Here is a 16,245-nt window from a genome sequence, read left to right as displayed (position 1 = left end):
GGAGGTAATGGGCAGGTAAGGAGAGAAGGTATGAGAGGAGTGAGAAGTTCGTTTATGGTGTCATAGGCATATATATATATATATATATATATATATATATACACACACACACACACACACAGTGTAAACACTATGCAAATTAGCTCTTAGCAGCTGCTGTAACAAAGTACATAATGAGGACAGTCATAATAACTAAGTTAGATTAACATAATTTACACATAATTTGTGATTTACTGTATGTCAACAGACAAAATGCAGAAGATAAGTGATGAGGGGGTGGAGATAATTGGGAACAATCCCACAGGACTGCATTCCACAGGAATTTCTCCATTCTTTTCTAAAAAAGATTCCTGGCGCGCCCCTTGGAACGACTCTCGGTGAGGATGAAGAGTCAGAGCCTCTGCCCCAAGACAGAACTGTCACCTGTGACACTCTATTCAGCCAGGTAAAAAGATTAAACTACCCTCCTCCCAGCCACAGCCTGAGGACTCAGAGCCTCACCCAGAGGCAATGTCATGTACATTCTCAACACAAAAGATTCTGCAGGTACTAGAAATCTTGTGCAACACACACATGCTGGAGGTCTCTATGGTGGGGAATAAACAGACAACATTTCGGGCTGAGATTCTTCATCAGGACTGGAAAGGAAGGGCCAGAAGCCAGAATAAGAAAGTGGAGGCAGTGGGGAGGAGTGCATTGACAGGTGATAGGTGCGGGGGAGGGATCATGAAGTTAGAAGCTAGGAGGAGATAGGCGAGGCAAAATCCCCTCCCCCACTGTCCTCCTTTCCCTGACACAACCCACCCGTCATCTACCACCCCTCCTCAGTCCTCCAGTCACCTTGGACTCCTGCCTCATCCCTCCCCCTCTCAGTTCCGATACTGGATCACAACACAAAATGTCGACAATTCCCGCTCCTCCCACCCCATGCTGTTCAACCCACCGAGTTCCTCCGAGATAAAGATGAAGCCAGACTCAGGTTGGAGGAACAACACCTTATATTCCGTCTGGGTAGCCTCCAACCTGATGGCATGAATATTGACTTCTCTAACTTCTGCTAATGCCCCACCTCCCCCTCGTACCCCATCCGTTATTTATTTATATACACATATTCTTTCTCTCTCTCTCTCTCTCTTTTTTCTCCCTCTGTCCCTCTGACTATACCCCTTGTCCATCCTCTGGGTTCCCCCCCCCCCTTTGTCTTTCTCCCTAGGCCTCCTGTCCCATGATCCTCTCATATCCCCTTTGCCAATCACCTGTCCAGCTCTTGGCTCCATCCCTCCCCCTCCTGTCTCCTCCTATCATTTTGGATCTCCCCCTCCCCCTCCAACTTTCAAATTTCTTACTCACTCTTCCTTCAGTTAGTCCTGACGAAGGGTCTCGGCCTGAAACGTCGACTGCACCTCTTCCTACAGATGCTGCCTGGCCTGCTGCGTTCACCAGCAACTTTGATGTGTGTTGCTTGAATTTCCAGCATCTGCAGAATTGCTCGTGTTTACGAGTTCCTCCTTCAGATTGTTTTAAAGATTAGCTTTCATTGTCGCACGTGCACATGCAACGTTCAGTGAAATGCCTCGTTTGTGTCAACAAACTAACGCAGGCTCAGGACGTGCGGAGAGCAGTGTTGCAAGTGCTGTCATGCTCCTACCACCAAAAGCTTACTAACCCTAACCACATCTCTTTGGAATGTGGGAGAACATCGGAGCAACCACGGGAACCCATGAGTTTACAGGAAGAGTGTACAAACTTTTTAAAAAAACCAGCAGCGGGAACTGAATCCTGATTTATAACGTGATGCGCTAACCGCTACGCTGTCACGGGGCCCCCCGTTTAAGATGATTTGACATGAGGGGAGACAGATTAGACTGTTTGTCGGTTCTGAGTGACACTGAAGTCAGCACAGGGTCACCACAAGGCTGTGTGCTGAGTCCTCTTGCTCTACTGTACTCGCTTTGTACTTGCGACTGTGAGGGTCCGATGCCATATTTAAGTTCGCCGGTGACACCACTGTCTTTGGCCGAATCAAAGCTGGTGAACGATCAGCATGTGGAAGGGAGGTTGAAAATGTGGCCGAATGGCGCCACAGCAACACCCTCTCACTCAATGTCGGCAGGACCCAGGTTCTGATACTTGACTTCAGGGGGAAGAACCTGAAGGCCCGCGAGCCAGTCCTCGTCGGAGGATCAGAGTGGGAGCGGGTCAGCGGTTTTAAATTCCTCAGTTCAATCATTTCAGAGGATCAGTGCTGGGATCAGTACATGAATGCGATTACAAAGAAAACGCGGCACATTCTGTGATTTCTTAGAAGTTTGCGAAGATCTGGCACGTCATCTAAAACTTCGGAAAACTTCTGTGGATGTGTAGTGGAGAGTATGTTGACTGCTTGTTTCGCGGCCTGGTATGGAAATACCAATGCTCTTGTATGGAAAAGCCTACAAGAAGTAGTTTTATCCGGGCCAGTCCATCGCGGGTAAAGCTCTCGCCACAATTGAGCAAATGCCACGGGAGCAGTGTTACAGGAAAGCAGAATTCATCATCAGGGACCCGAACCATCCAGGTAAGGCTCTTTTCTCACTGCTGCCATCAGCAAGAAGGTAGAGGAGCCCCAGGACCTGCAGCACCAGGTTCAGGAACAGTTATTACCCCTCAACCATGATGCTCCTGAACCTGAGGGGTTAACTTCACTGAATTTCACTCGCCCATCACTGAACTATTTCTACAACCTATGCACTCACCTTCAAGAACTCTTCATCTCATGTTCTCGATATTTATTACAGATTTACTATTTTTTTCTCTTTTGTGTTCACAAAGTTTGCTGTTCTTTTTTTCACATTGGGTGTTGTCCATCCTGCTGGATGTTGTCTTCCATTGATTCTATTGTGTTTCATGTATTTACCGTGATTGCCTGCACGAAAATGAACCTTGGGGTTGTATATGGTGACATATATGTACTTTAATAATAAATTTACTTTGAACTTTGAAGCCAGGAAGGGTGTAATGAAAATGCACCTTGTTCTGAACTCTGCTGCCTCCCAATGTCAGAGAGCTCAGTTCAATCCAAAGTACAGACTGATTGCATGGGCTTTCTCCAGATGCTCTGAGTTCCTGCCATATACTCCTAACTTGCCTCTGTGTAAAATTATTATTAAAGGACGCACTGTATACATTTCCGCGTTCACTTTCTTGCAAGTATTTACGGAAAAATAAAGAAATACCATAGAATTCATGAAAAACTATACATAAATAGCAACTGTCAAGCAGCCAGTGTGCAGATGAAGACAAATTGTGTAAATACTGAGAAATGAGCTGTAGAGGCCTTGAAGATGACTCTGCAGGTGGTAGAACCAGCTCAGAGCTGAGGTGAATGTTAGTGAACACATTGGGTGAGGGTAAAAATCCTTCCTCTCCTTTTTTTTTTAAAACCATAGCCATAACAGGAGTCACTCACCTCCTGACACCCAATGTGCCTTTTTCAACAGTAACAAACCATGAGTTAGGAGCATGATGGAACTCTGTGTACGTGCAGCTTAGTGAGTTAACTATCTTTCTGCTGGGTCACCAGCTACCTTCCAGAACTTTCACCCCCTCTGCCACCGGCCACATGGTGACCGCAGTGTGTTCCATCTACAACATGCACTGCAGTAACTTTCCCAAGACTACCCAGCCTCTCCATCTCTATCACACGGGGAAAAGATACCAGGCAAAGATAAAGCTTATACTCGCAGCTGGGGGTATCGGTTTAAGGTGAGAGGAAGGACTTTCAAAGTGAATGAGGGGATAAGTTTATTTTACACGGAATGGTATCCCAGAATGGCCTATCAGAATTAGGCCATTTGACCACAGCTGATTTATTTTCCACCTCAACACCATTCTCTTGCCTTCTTATAACCTTTGACACCCTTGCTAATCAAGAAACTACCAACTTATAAACTAGGCACGCAAAATTATGAGAGGTGTAGACAGGGTAAATGTAAGCAGGCTTTTTCCACTGAGGCTGGGTGAGACTAGAACCAGAGGTTAAGGGTGAAAGGTGAAATATTTAAGGGGAACCTAAGGGGGAACTTCTTCACTCAGAGGCTGGGGTGAGTGTGGATCGAACTGCCAGAGGAGGTGGTGGGTGTGAGCTTGGTTACAACATTTAAGAGAGGTTTGGCTAAGTGCATGGAGGGCTGTGGTCCATGTGTGGGTTTATAGGACTAGAAAGAATAACTTTGGCACGGACTAGATGGGCCAAAGGGCCTGTTTCTGTGCAGTAGTGCTCGATGACTCTCACTTCCGCTTTAAATATACCCCATGATATGGGCCTCCACAGGGTCACATTGTGGCAATGAATTCCACAGAGTCATTTGAATGATTTGCTGAGTATGCCTGCAGGAAAGAGCATCATACATGTGGTGACATGTATGTACATACTCTGATAATAAATTTTAGTTTGAACTTTGAATCACTACTTGAACCCACAACATAGAACAGTGCAGTATAGGCTCATCGTTGTGCTGGCCTTTTAACCTGCTCCAAGATCAATTTAACCCTTCTCCTCCACATAGCCCTCCATTTTTCTTCCATCCACATGCCTAAATGTCCCTAATGTACCTGCCTCTACTATCAGCCCTGGCAATGATTCCACGCACCCACCACTCTCCACGTAAAACAAAACCACCACCGATATCCTCCCTATACAAGGTAGTTGACTTTTCAGGCAGAGTCTCTTCATCAGAATTGAATTTTGAGTTCTGGTGAAGGGACTGGACCCGAAACATTCATTGTTTATTCCTCAACGCAAGAGATTCTGCAGTTGCTGGAAATCAGAGCAACACGCACAAAATACCATACCAGCTCAGCAGGACAGGCATCATCGATGGAAATGAATAAGCAGCCGACATTTCAGGCCGAAATCCTTCTTCAGGACTGGAAAGAAAGGAGGAAGACGACAGAAACGTTATCCTCCTTCCTCTCCATGGACGCTGCCTGACCTGCTGAATTCCTCCAGTGTTTTGTGTGTGTTCTTCAAGAAAGACACCCCATTGTCACCTTCTTGGGGGCAATAAGACGTGGACAATAAAAACTAGTTCTTGCCAGAGACTTTCACATTGTGACAAGTTAATGAATAAAGTTTGTAGTGATATTCCCCAGGGACTGACACTCATATAGAACATTGCTTTGCTGAACTTGCTTTGATAGATTGAACTTGGCAACATCTCAAGATACACAATTCCAGAGAATGTAATCTGTGAGACTGAGCTCACGCTGGGTGACTGCCTTGTTGAACACGAGAGCTGCATCCACAGTGGTCCCCCCCCCCACCACATCCCTTTTCCTCTTCTCCTTTTCTATCCAGTTCCTCCTAAACCGTCAAATCTCCTGTCACCCTCTTGCAAATTTCTACAGAGGTACCATGGAGAGCTTTCTAACTGGTTACAATACCATCTGGTATGGAGGGGCCACTGCACAGGATTAGAAAAAGCTGCAGGAATTTCCAATCACAGCCAGCACCATCTTGGCCATTAGCCTCCCCAGCATCAAAGACATCTTCAAAAGGCGATCCCTCAAAAGATCAGCATCTTTTCTGATCTCTTAAGGATTCCCGTCGCCCAGGACATGCCTCCTTCTCATTGCTACCATCAAGGAAAAGGTTCAGGAGCCTGAAGACACACACTCAATGTTTCAGAAATAGCTTCTTCCCCACTGCCATCAGATTTCTGAATGGACAATGAACCCATGTACACTGCCTCAATTTTTTTCTTTTTTTTGCTCTGTTTTTGCACTACATTTTCTACTATATCATTTCTTTTTGTAATTTCATTTTTTTAAATTATGAATTGCAATGTACTGCTGCTGCGAAACATAATATTTCACGGGATACGCCAGTAATATTCAACCTGATTCTGATTCCTTCCCCATCCCGTCCACTCTCTTCATCCGTTCATCACCCACACACTCCTCCCACTGGGTCCCCCTCTTCCACTCATCTGCTGTTTAGTGCACGCTGATTTCAATCTATACTCCTCCTTTGTCTCCTATTGGACTCTCGATTTCTGCTCTCTTTCTGTACGAGATATATACCCATACATACACGTATTTACACACACACAGATACATATATACACACACAAATATATCTATGCATATACATACATTTCTTATTGTAATTTATAGTGTTCTTTATGTATTGCACTGTATTATTGCCATAACACAAATTTCATGATTTATCTCAGTGGTGATAAAACTGATTCTGCTACCGATAAGCAACACACACAAAATGCTGGAGGAACTCAGCAGGCCAAGTAGCATCTGTGAAAAAAAGTACAGTCGACCTTTCGGCAGGACTGGAGAAAAAAAGCTGAGGAGTAGATTTAAAAGGTTGGGGGGGGGGTGGAGAGAGAAACACAAAGAAACCGGGAGGGGGAGGGGAGAAGTAACAAGCTGGGAAGCTGATTTGTGAAAGAGATACAGGGTTGGAGAAGGGGCGGGGGGGGGGTATGATAGGAGAGGACCGAAGGTCATGAAGAAAGAAGAGATGGGAGGAACAGCAGAGGGAGGCGATGGGTGGGTAAGGAGAAAAGGTTAGAGAGGGAAAAGGGGTTGGGTACTGGTGAAGGAGAGGGCGGGGGCCATTATTGGAAGTTCGAGAAATTGATGTTCATGCCATCAGGTTGGAGGCTACCCAGACGGAATATAAGGTGTTGTTCCTTCAACCTGAGTGTGGCCTCATTACAACAGTAGAGGAGGCCATGGATAGACATATAGGAATGGGAATGGAATGTGGAGCTTGGCGAAACAGTCTCCCAATCTACATGGGGCCTGGTGCACCACTGTATATGACCCCAAACGACTCATATTTTGTGTGTGTTGCCTGAAATTCTAGCATCTGCAGAGTTTTTCTTGTTTGAACTGGTACAGATAATGTGTTCCGTTCCTAATGAACCGGGGGGAGGGGGAGTGGGGGGGTGGGGTGGGGGGGAAAACAGCTCAGTGAAAATCCTTACTATGTTGTGGAAAACAATTTAAAAGAATCTATAGGATTCCCCTTAAAAGCTCCCTGTGACCTCGTAGATTCACTCTGGGTGTTCTGGTTTCTTACCAAATCCAAAGATGTACATGTTGATAGTATACTTGGGCACTGTAAATTGATCCTAGTCTGTGGGTGAGCAGTAGAATCTGGGGGGTGGGGAACTGGATGGGAATGTGGCAAGAGTTTTAAAAAAAACAGGAATAATGCCAACAACAGTTTCATGACATTTCAGTGCAGCATGGCAGACTGCATAACACTTTACAGTGTTACATTCCTGCCACTGTCCGTAAGTAGTTTGGATGTTCTCCCTGTGACTTTGTGGGTTTCCTCCGGGTGCTCTGGTATCTGCCCACATTCCAAAGGTTGGTATTTGCAAGTTGTGGGCATGCTACATTGGCATCAGAAGCTTGGTGACACTAATGGGCTACCCCAGCACAGTCCTCAGACTGTTGGTCGTTGATATAAATGACACTGTATACTTTGATGCAGGTGTCCCTAACCGTTTTTTGCACCATGGACTGGTTTAATATTGACAATATTCTTGCAGACCAGCCGACAAGAGTGGGGGGTGTTCAGCTTCAACAGTGCATGACAAGGAATGAGGAAAGGTGCAGCTGACTCATATTGTTTAATATTGCCAAATCATATCGGTTCCTTACCGCCCGGTAGCACATGCTTTGTGGCCTGGTGTTTGGGGACCACTGCTTTGACGTACAAGTGACAAGACTGCTCCCTCCAAGCTGCACAGATGCATGGCCACACAGTAACTGAAATGCTCCCGTGCACATAGCCTTTGTTGCCGTGCCGCTGGAATTTTCTCTTATACAATGTTAATATAATTGTGAAATTATTCTAAGTTTGAAATCTACATTAATATAATTGTGAAATACCTTGCCATTCATTGTGTACTCATGAATATAATCCATAAACATTCTAAATAATAAACATACTGCAACCTTTAATTTGAAACATTTTAGAGCTTCAACATATTTACATTGTCAGTGTTTTAAGTTACAACACTATTACAAATTTTAACAAGAAACACAGAGTGGAAGTAATTGTAGCTCATTGTTAATAAACTGCCAGTCCGTTGAACACCAACACATATTACAAAAAAAAAAATTAAATTGCTGAGCAGTTTTCAGGCCATGTAAAAATTTTCTGCTCAGAGCAATGGTTGGTTAAAAAATTAGAGGGAAAGCTGAGTGACAAAATGAAACGAATCATTTTTTTAAATCCTCCCCTAATGCTGTGCCAGGGAATTGAAGTAATTTTGAGTATGGGTTGTGTTCTCTCATTGGAGGTTTAGACCATAAGATATAGGAGCAGAATTAGGCCATTTGGTCCATCGAGTCTGTTGCACAATGTTTATGGTAGTTGCTTACTCTACAATTTTTTCTTGTAATTAAACTCATAGATCAAGTGGGTTGCAAGAAACTTTTTCCTAGGGTAGAAATGATGAATGCAAAAGGATATAACTTTAAAGTGATTGGAGGAATCTGTAGGTGAGATGTCAAAGGTAGCTTTTTTTTAAACAGTGGTGCATGTGTGGAAATCACTGCCAGGAGTGATGGTAGAATCGGGTACATCAGACGCATTTAAGAGACCCTTAAACAGACACATGAATGATAGAAAAATGAAGCATTATCTGTGAGGGAAGGGTCAGATTGATCTTGGAGTTAGAGGATCACACAAAATGTGAGCTGGGAGTTGCTTGTACTGTGCTGTAAAATTCCACCTCCTAATGTTCTATTCTCTCCCACTCCTGGCCTTGGGTTTCATTGCAGACAAAGAGCAGACTTTCCTTGCACATAGTATGCTTTCCAGAGAGCTTGGGCCTGGAGGTTGGATCTGAGATCATACCCTCAGAGTGAAATGTGGGAGGATGTCACACATTCCTGCACCTTGATGTGGGGTTCCTCAACTCCCTGAGGTGCACCTAACAGCGATCCAATGGCCAAGAGCAATCGGTTGCTGAGGTGAGGGCAATACTAACTTCCAGCTGGTCTGCAGAATTATCTCAATGAGGTGAACCCTTTACCCTAATGGCATTATCAGCGATACATCATGGAGACATAGTGATACTAATCAGCCATACCCATCAGAATAAGAATCAGATTTGTTTCCAGCAATTGAGATTAAAGATTAGCTTTCTCGGTCACATATACTACAAAGCGTCAACAGAGTTCGAGGAAATGCTGGGGGATACCCGCAAGTGTCGCCATTAGTATACCCACAACTATCGCCATTGCCGAGCGTCTGATGTTAACATAGCATTCCGACAACTTACGGCAACTGGAGCACGCAGAGGACGTACAATCTCTTTACAGACAGTGGCGGGAATTGCTTGTGCAGCGAGGTGTTACACTGACAGAACAGTACTGCGCAGGAACAGGCCCTTCGGCCCACTATGCCTGTGCTGACCACGATACCAAATGAAGCTAATCCCTGCTGCCTGCACATGATCAAAAACCTTCCGATCCCTGCCTGCTCATGTGCTTGTCCAAAAGCCCCACCACCGCCAGGACCTCTCATTCTAATGTGTAACACCACAAAAAACCGCACCCCGGATGTATCGGGGCAAACCAGTAGTTTTGTGAGGGAGTGGAGGAGGAGGGTGATTGTAGACGAAAAGGGAGGGGAGGCAAGAGGTGAGGGCTCGGAGCGAGGCTGTCTAAGATGAATGCGGCCGACCGGCGGAGGTAGTTGGCGCCCATCAAGTCGGCACCTACGGAAAGAAGCCCGATGCAGGGGTGCCCCAAGGTGTACACACCTCTCCTGGGTCTCAAACCTCACCTCACCACCTCCGAAACCAACTCCAGCTCTGAACCCTCCACAGTATCAGCCCTGCATCATCCCCACTATAACCATCTGAGGTTCAGTTCCGCTTCCCCCGAGTCTGAGCCTCACACCCCTCACCACCACCGCCCCCCCCCGCCACCCAGTCTCAGCCTCACTTCCTCCCCACTATAACCCTGAAATATCAGTTCCACTTCCTCCCTCTAAATCACGGAGTAATACAGCCAGCGCATACAAAATACTGGAGGAACTCGGCAGCTATGAAAATGAATAAACAATTGGCATTTCGCGCCGAGACCCTTCATGAGTCCTGATGAAGGATCTCCACCGAGACGCCGACTATTTACTCTTTTCCATAGATGCTGTCTGACCTGCTGAGTTCCTCCAGCATTTTGCGTTTTGCTTGGATTTCCAACATCTGCAGATTTTTCTCGTGTATTGGCTAATACAGCCATTCGGCCCAACTGCTCCAAGCCGACCTCAGCGACCTTAACTCTCCATGTATCTATCTAAATGCCTCTAAAACGTTGTAGCTGTGTCCGCCTTGACCAATTCCTCTGGGAGCTCATTCCTGGTATTCACAACCTTCTGGGATACGTTACATCTCAGGTCTTTCAAAAATCCGTTTCTCCCCCCTCCCCCCCATCTTTATCCGTGTTCTTTAGTTTTCGAAAGATCTCAGCCCCCACTCTCTCCTTCGCTCCGAAGTCTGGGATTCAGCCCCCCTGCAATCTCTGGCTAGTAACCGCACTTGCTCCCCCTTTTCACCCTAACTCTAGTTCTGAGTGAGTGAGTGATCTTGGGTACAAGTTCCCTTCAGCAACAGGACAAAATGCCGGAGGTCAGGCAGCATCTATGGTGGGGAATAAACAGTCGACGTATCGGGCTGATACCCTTCATTCACGAGTCCTGATGAAGTGTCTTGGCACAAACCGTCGACTGTTTACCGTTCCTCCGAATATTCTGTCTGATCTGCCCAGTTTATTCAACATTTGTTTATGTTGCTCGAAATTTCCAACATCTGCAGAACCTCTTGTGTTTAAGATCTCGTCACGGGGACCTGAACGCACAATTTGCGCTTTGAGGCAGGAGTCTGCCTCCCCCCCTCCCCCCTCGATCCACGTCAACCTGACACCCTAACCCAGTGGGGGCCTAATTCACTCCACAGCCGAGTTTGTCAACTCCCCGTTTGAAGAAACCTCAGACCGAGTGTCAAGTTCATGCCTGCCACGGTAGTCAATCCCCGCCCACCCAATACCCCACTCACAGGCTTGGCATCCCGGGCGGCCCACCTTAAACGCAGCCTCGCATGCTCTGAAGCATGAACCCGACCCGCTGCTTCTCGGGACTAAAAGCAACACAAGTCACCCTAAAGTTTTTGAGGGTTAACTTCACCCTGCCGCTACAAGGACAAGAAAAGGCCGCCGGGTTCAGAAAATCCCTCAAGTGGAGCAAATGAGAACCTCCGTCGCTGTGAAATCTCACCCCCCTCGGGCAAAGAACAACGCCAGTTAAATTAAGTCGAGCAATCCAACAACACACTCCACACCTGGTGTTCACTCAACTACATCCTCTTCTCGGTAACCACTAGCTGCTTTACACAGAAGTGTGCGTGCCTCTGAGATTGTCCCCACTCTTCCGCACCACATCACACTCCCCCCCCCCCCCGGTACGAAGCCCCACTCTGCTTGCGAAAGTGTACTGGAATTGTTTGTCCCGGCTCTATGTATTTTAACTAGTTTCTTCCTACGAGCATTAAACAAAGTTAATATAAAACAGATGCTGACTAGCTGGATCTCTCAACCGCTTCAGGTTCGGTTCTAGACTTACAGCGTATAGTTTTGGTTTATAATCGTTATTCTCTGAAACAATCAGAAGGTAGTTTCAGTCAAATTAACTCACATTTACGCCAGATTCAATTGTTTTCATCTTAGATCCCTGCAGATGAATTACAATGCAGAAGAGGAGTGTTAGCGGCTGAAGATCAGCGTGAGGAGACAGCTCTCTGTTGGTATCCAGGATCGTTCAAAGGTAACGTTCATAAACACATGTCCCGGGGCGGAAGCTTTTTAATAGGTGCTCCTGGAGAGATCCTGAATATGTCAGATCTCGGCTGCCTGGAGTGGAAACGTACTTCAAGCAGAGGAGGAAGCCACAGAGTAGACGCTAGTTGGGTTTGGCATCTGTGGAAAGAGGGCGTGTTTAAATGCCGCTTAAGTTGTGTCTGGGTACAGCAGCCAGAGTTTACGAATCTGTGGTAAGACAATGGAATGTGGCAAAACACAGCAATAAGTAAATGAAGCATTTCTGGGAAAAGAGGGATGGCGTGACTTAGTCACTTAGGCTTAATATAAGGGTTGTTAGATTCCGTTGCTCTGTGCGTGGTATCTGGGAATTCTGATGCACTGCAAAAGTTGTTCCGCTATGACCAGTTATAAACACAAGTCAGACTAGTTCCCTTCGCCACGGAATGCAAAGGAACGACAGGCCTTTCGGCCGCTCTTGCCTGCTGCACCTACATTTAAAGACTCTACAACTCGTGTTCTCAGCATTATTTCTTTGTATTTTAGTTGCACATCTTTCTCCTTTTACACATTGTTTGTTAGTGTTTATTTACATATAGTTTTTCACCAATTCTACGGTACAGTATTTCTTAATTTTTCTGTGAATGCCTGTAAGAAAGTGAATCTGAAGACGGTATATACATATACTTTGATAATAAACTTACTCTGACTTTGACCGTCCAATCCATCTACACACTACACTGCATCAGGAAGTTGAACATTATTGTCAAGAATGCCTTCCAATTTTCCTCTTTTCTCCTTCTGGGAAAAGATACAGGAGCTTGAAAGCCCCAGCTCAACGCTACGAGACTTCTGAACCAATCACTTCTTTCACATCTAGTAGATTTCTGCAGATGTAACATGGAGAGCACTCGGACCGCAACGACAACTCGTACGGGGGCTCCAATACACAGGCTTGGGGAGAGCTGCAGAGGGTTAAAAATGCAGCCAGCTCCATCATGGGCCTCCCCACTATTGAGGACATCTTCATAAAGGATCCTTACCATTCAGGACATGCCCTCTTCTGGTTGTTACCAACAAGGAGCACTCAATGCTTTGGGAACAGCTACTTCCCCTCAATCATCAACCCTTTACCTCACTATTTTGCTGTCTTTTTTGCCCCACTTATTTACTTTAAAAATATATTTCTTATTGTAACATCATTTTTAAATCTATTGCTCCGTTCTGCTACCACAAAACCACAAATTTCATGAGATATGTTATTGATAATAAACCTGATTATGGTCCCCTTCCCAGTGGCGGTTCCTCACTCTCAGACTCTTGACGGACGTGACTTGGTAGAGGATTACAAGTTGGTAAGAGGCACTCTTACCCAGGGTGGCAATGGCTCAGATGAGGTTGCATAATTTAAAGGTGATTGGACGAAAGTACAGGGGGATGTCAGAGGTAGACTTCTCACAGAGTAGTAAGTATGTGGAGCACACTGCCAGGGGTGGCGCTAGAGGCTGATACATTAAGGATGTCTAGGAGACTCTGCACATGGACGATAGAATAATAGAGGGTAAAGTGGGAAGGAAGATCTAGATTGATCTTGGGTTAAACGATCGGCACCACATCATGAGCCAAAGGGCCTGTACTGGGCTGTTATAGTCTATGTTCTTACCTCTACCTCTTTTGTTATTGTCACTTTAGCATTGTTAAAACACTCAGCATTTTGTATTTCTGGTTTCAGTATTTATTACTGTGTACATGATTTTCACTCTGAGCTTCTCAGGAGCAAGGACCGTTGTGCCCTGGTATATAAAGCATAATCTACTTGGATCCAATCAAACACGAGGAAATCTGCAGGTGCTGGAAATTTGAGCAACACATATAAAAGTTGCTGGTGAACGCAGCAGGCCAGGCAGCATCTCGAAGAAGAGGTACAGTCGACGTTTTGGGCTGAGACCCTTCGTCAGGACTAACTGAAGGAAGAGCTAGTAAGAGATTTGAAAGGGGGAGGGGGAGATCCAAAATGATAGGAGAAGATGGGAGGGGGAGGGATGGAGTCAAGAGCTGGACAGGTGATTGGCAAAAGAGATATGAGAGGATCATGGAACAGGGGGAGGGGGGAAGCCCAGAGGATGGGCAAGGGGTATAGTGAGAGGGACAGAGGGAGAAAGAGGAGAGAGAGAACAAAAGAATGTGTGTGTATAAATAATTAACGGATGGGGTACGAGGGGGAGGTGGGGCATTAGCGGAAGTTCGCGAAGTCAATGTTCATGCCATCAGGTTGGAGGCTACCCAGACAGAATATAAGGTGTTCCTCCAACCTGAATGTGGCTTCATCTTTACACCATCTTCTATCTCAGCTCCATTTTCCTGCTTTGTCTGCCTCAGTTCCTTGACATCCAACAATCTATCCATCTCCACCTTAAGTGAGCCTTTACCAATCCCCCACAAGCCCTTCAGGGGGAAATAATTCCAAAGAATTATCTTACAGGTGAAGAAATTTCTGGCCTGAACTGCCTACTCTGTGTCCTGAGTCAGTGATCTATGGTTCTAGACCTGTCAGCCAAGGGAAACGCCCTCTCTGCCCACACACTAAATGCTGGAAGAACTCGGCACATCATGTAGCATCTGTGGGTGGTATAAACATTTTGGGTCGAGAAATCAGGATTGATATCTGTCACTGTATCCAGCCTGTTGAGTCCTGTAAGAACTTTTGTATTTCAATGTGATTAACCCGAGAGAATACAGGAACAGTCTGCTCAATTTCTCTTTATGAGGCATATCTGTTATCACAAAAAGCAGACCAGCACAACTTTGATTCCCTCCCTATTTAGCAAGGATATCAAAAAGGGACACTGTTCTCCAGTTGTGCCCTCACCATGTCTGTATATGCTTGTCTTAAAATATCTTTATAAGTATATAAACCTTAACTTCATTTGTTACATGCACATTGAAACATTAAAACATACAGTGAAATGCGTCGCTTACCCCAATGGCCAGCATGGCCTGAGGACGTGCTGGGGGCAGCCCACTAGTGCCACCATTCATCCAGCGCCATAATAGCATGCCCACGGCTTACTAACCCTAACTTGTACATCCTTGGAATGTAGGAGGAAACCAGAGCACCCAGAGGAAACTCACATAGTCATGGGGAGAACATAGAAACTCCTTACAGGCAGCAGTGGCCATTGAACCCTAACTGTTGACCACAGGCTGGCGCTGTAAAGCTACCCGCGACCCCCCATGCTACCGTGCCATCCAACTCCAGCACTAAACTTTCTCATAATAGTCAACATAACATTTGAATTCTTATTTATATGCTGTACCTGCATGCTAGCTTTCAGAGATGTATCCACAAGTATTCAAGGTTCCTGTGGAAATCAACATCTCTTACCATTTGAACCTCCAAGAGGACCTCAACCTTCTTGTAGGGTTTGGAGGCTTGTGTGCCTAAATGACCCCGAGAGCTGTGTTGGCTGGAGTGAGCGGTTTACGCATTGACTCTTGGTAGGGTCATCATTGCTAAAAAGGTCAAAGGGTAAAGGCCAGACTAATAGTGGTCCCCCAGTCCTCCAGGTTTGGGGGTTCAGCTCAGGGATAACAGCCCTGACTGGTAAAACAAAATTGTTACAGAAATAGCAATGAGGATTCCTTCTACATCTGTATGCGACAGCATTCCTGAGCCTCCACCCAGGGCTTGCATGGCAGACAGTAGTGAAAACCAAGAGGGGACTACAGACGTGACGAAGGAAGCCCTGAACACCACCAGAGATGCAGGACCTTCATTGCTGTCCTAAACGCCAGCAGCATAATGGACAGTGAGTAAGTAAGTCACCATTTAAAAAATACAGAGAACCAAGAGACTTCAAGGTTCTAGAGTCTGGAAAATAAGATAAACGACTGGAGGAACTCGGATGGTCAGGCAGCATCTGTGGAAGAAAACGGGCATTCAATATTTTGGGTTGAGACCCCTTGTTGGACTTAGAGGGAAGGTAGTGATTATAAAGAAGTGAAGGAAATGGAAGGGGTGGTGATTCCAGGTGAGAGATGATAGACAGATGGAGGAGCAGAGAGTGGGAATAGCGGCAGGGACCAGGAGGTGATAGATGAAAGTGACAAAGAGCTAGAGATGGAAGAGGAAGGTGGAATCTAAATGTGTAAAAATACTTTATTGTTCTGTTTTGTAGCAACTTGAATGACTTCCCATTTTGAACGACTTCACATTCTTTCCACATTGCACATTATGTCTACCATGTTCTCACCCATTCACTCAACTTTGTCTCAAACCTACTGAAGCCGCTTTATATTCTTCTCCCTACTCACAACTCCGCCCTGTTTTGTTTTGTCTGTAATTGTGGAAATAGGATGTTTGGTTCAGATTTGTGAAAATCCAGGGCCTAAGCAACTGTCCTTAATAAC

The 16,245-nt window shown here is 45.6% G+C and overlaps 2 protein-coding genes and 1 long non-coding RNA gene across 8 annotated transcripts in view; 1 reads left to right on the top strand and 2 right to left on the bottom strand.

Moving 5' to 3' along the window:
- The window catches only part of LOC140205254 (ovarian cancer G-protein coupled receptor 1-like), a 94,429-nt gene that overhangs the window by 18,471 nt on the left and 59,713 nt on the right, over positions 1–16,245 (bottom strand). The window lies entirely within an intron of this gene.
- LOC140205262 (ovarian cancer G-protein coupled receptor 1-like) overlaps positions 1–16,245 on the bottom strand; it is an 87,319-nt gene that overhangs the window by 11,371 nt on the left and 59,703 nt on the right. Inside the window, exon 3 of one of the 4 annotated variants that reach the window (XM_072272730.1) lies at positions 11,714–11,994. The exons of 1 other annotated variant lie outside the window; for it this stretch is intronic. The gene's annotated coding sequence lies outside the window, so the exon portion shown is untranslated. Of the gene's footprint in view, positions 1–11,078; positions 11,158–11,360; positions 11,410–11,713; positions 11,995–16,245 lie in introns of those variants that run through there. 2 more of the 4 variants (XM_072272759.1, XM_072272749.1) reach the window with 2 other exon arrangements.
- Positions 11,473–16,245, top strand: part of LOC140205277 (uncharacterized) — a 72,180-nt gene continuing 67,407 nt past the window's right edge. For 2 of the 3 annotated variants that reach the window (XR_011887807.1, XR_011887808.1), the window contains exons 1-3: positions 11,473–11,623; positions 11,746–11,842; positions 13,610–13,757. This is a non-coding gene — a long non-coding RNA (uncharacterized lncRNA). The remainder of the gene's footprint in view (positions 11,624–11,745; positions 11,843–13,609; positions 13,758–16,245) is intronic. The other variant, XR_011887809.1, reaches the window with a different exon arrangement.

This window comes from Mobula birostris, chromosome 1 (genome assembly GCF_030028105.1).
Source record: "Mobula birostris isolate sMobBir1 chromosome 1, sMobBir1.hap1, whole genome shotgun sequence".
Classification (NCBI taxonomy): domain Eukaryota; kingdom Metazoa; phylum Chordata; class Chondrichthyes; order Myliobatiformes; family Myliobatidae; genus Mobula; species Mobula birostris.
Note: the sequence above shows the minus strand (reverse complement) of the source record. Positions and strands in the feature narration are given on the sequence as shown.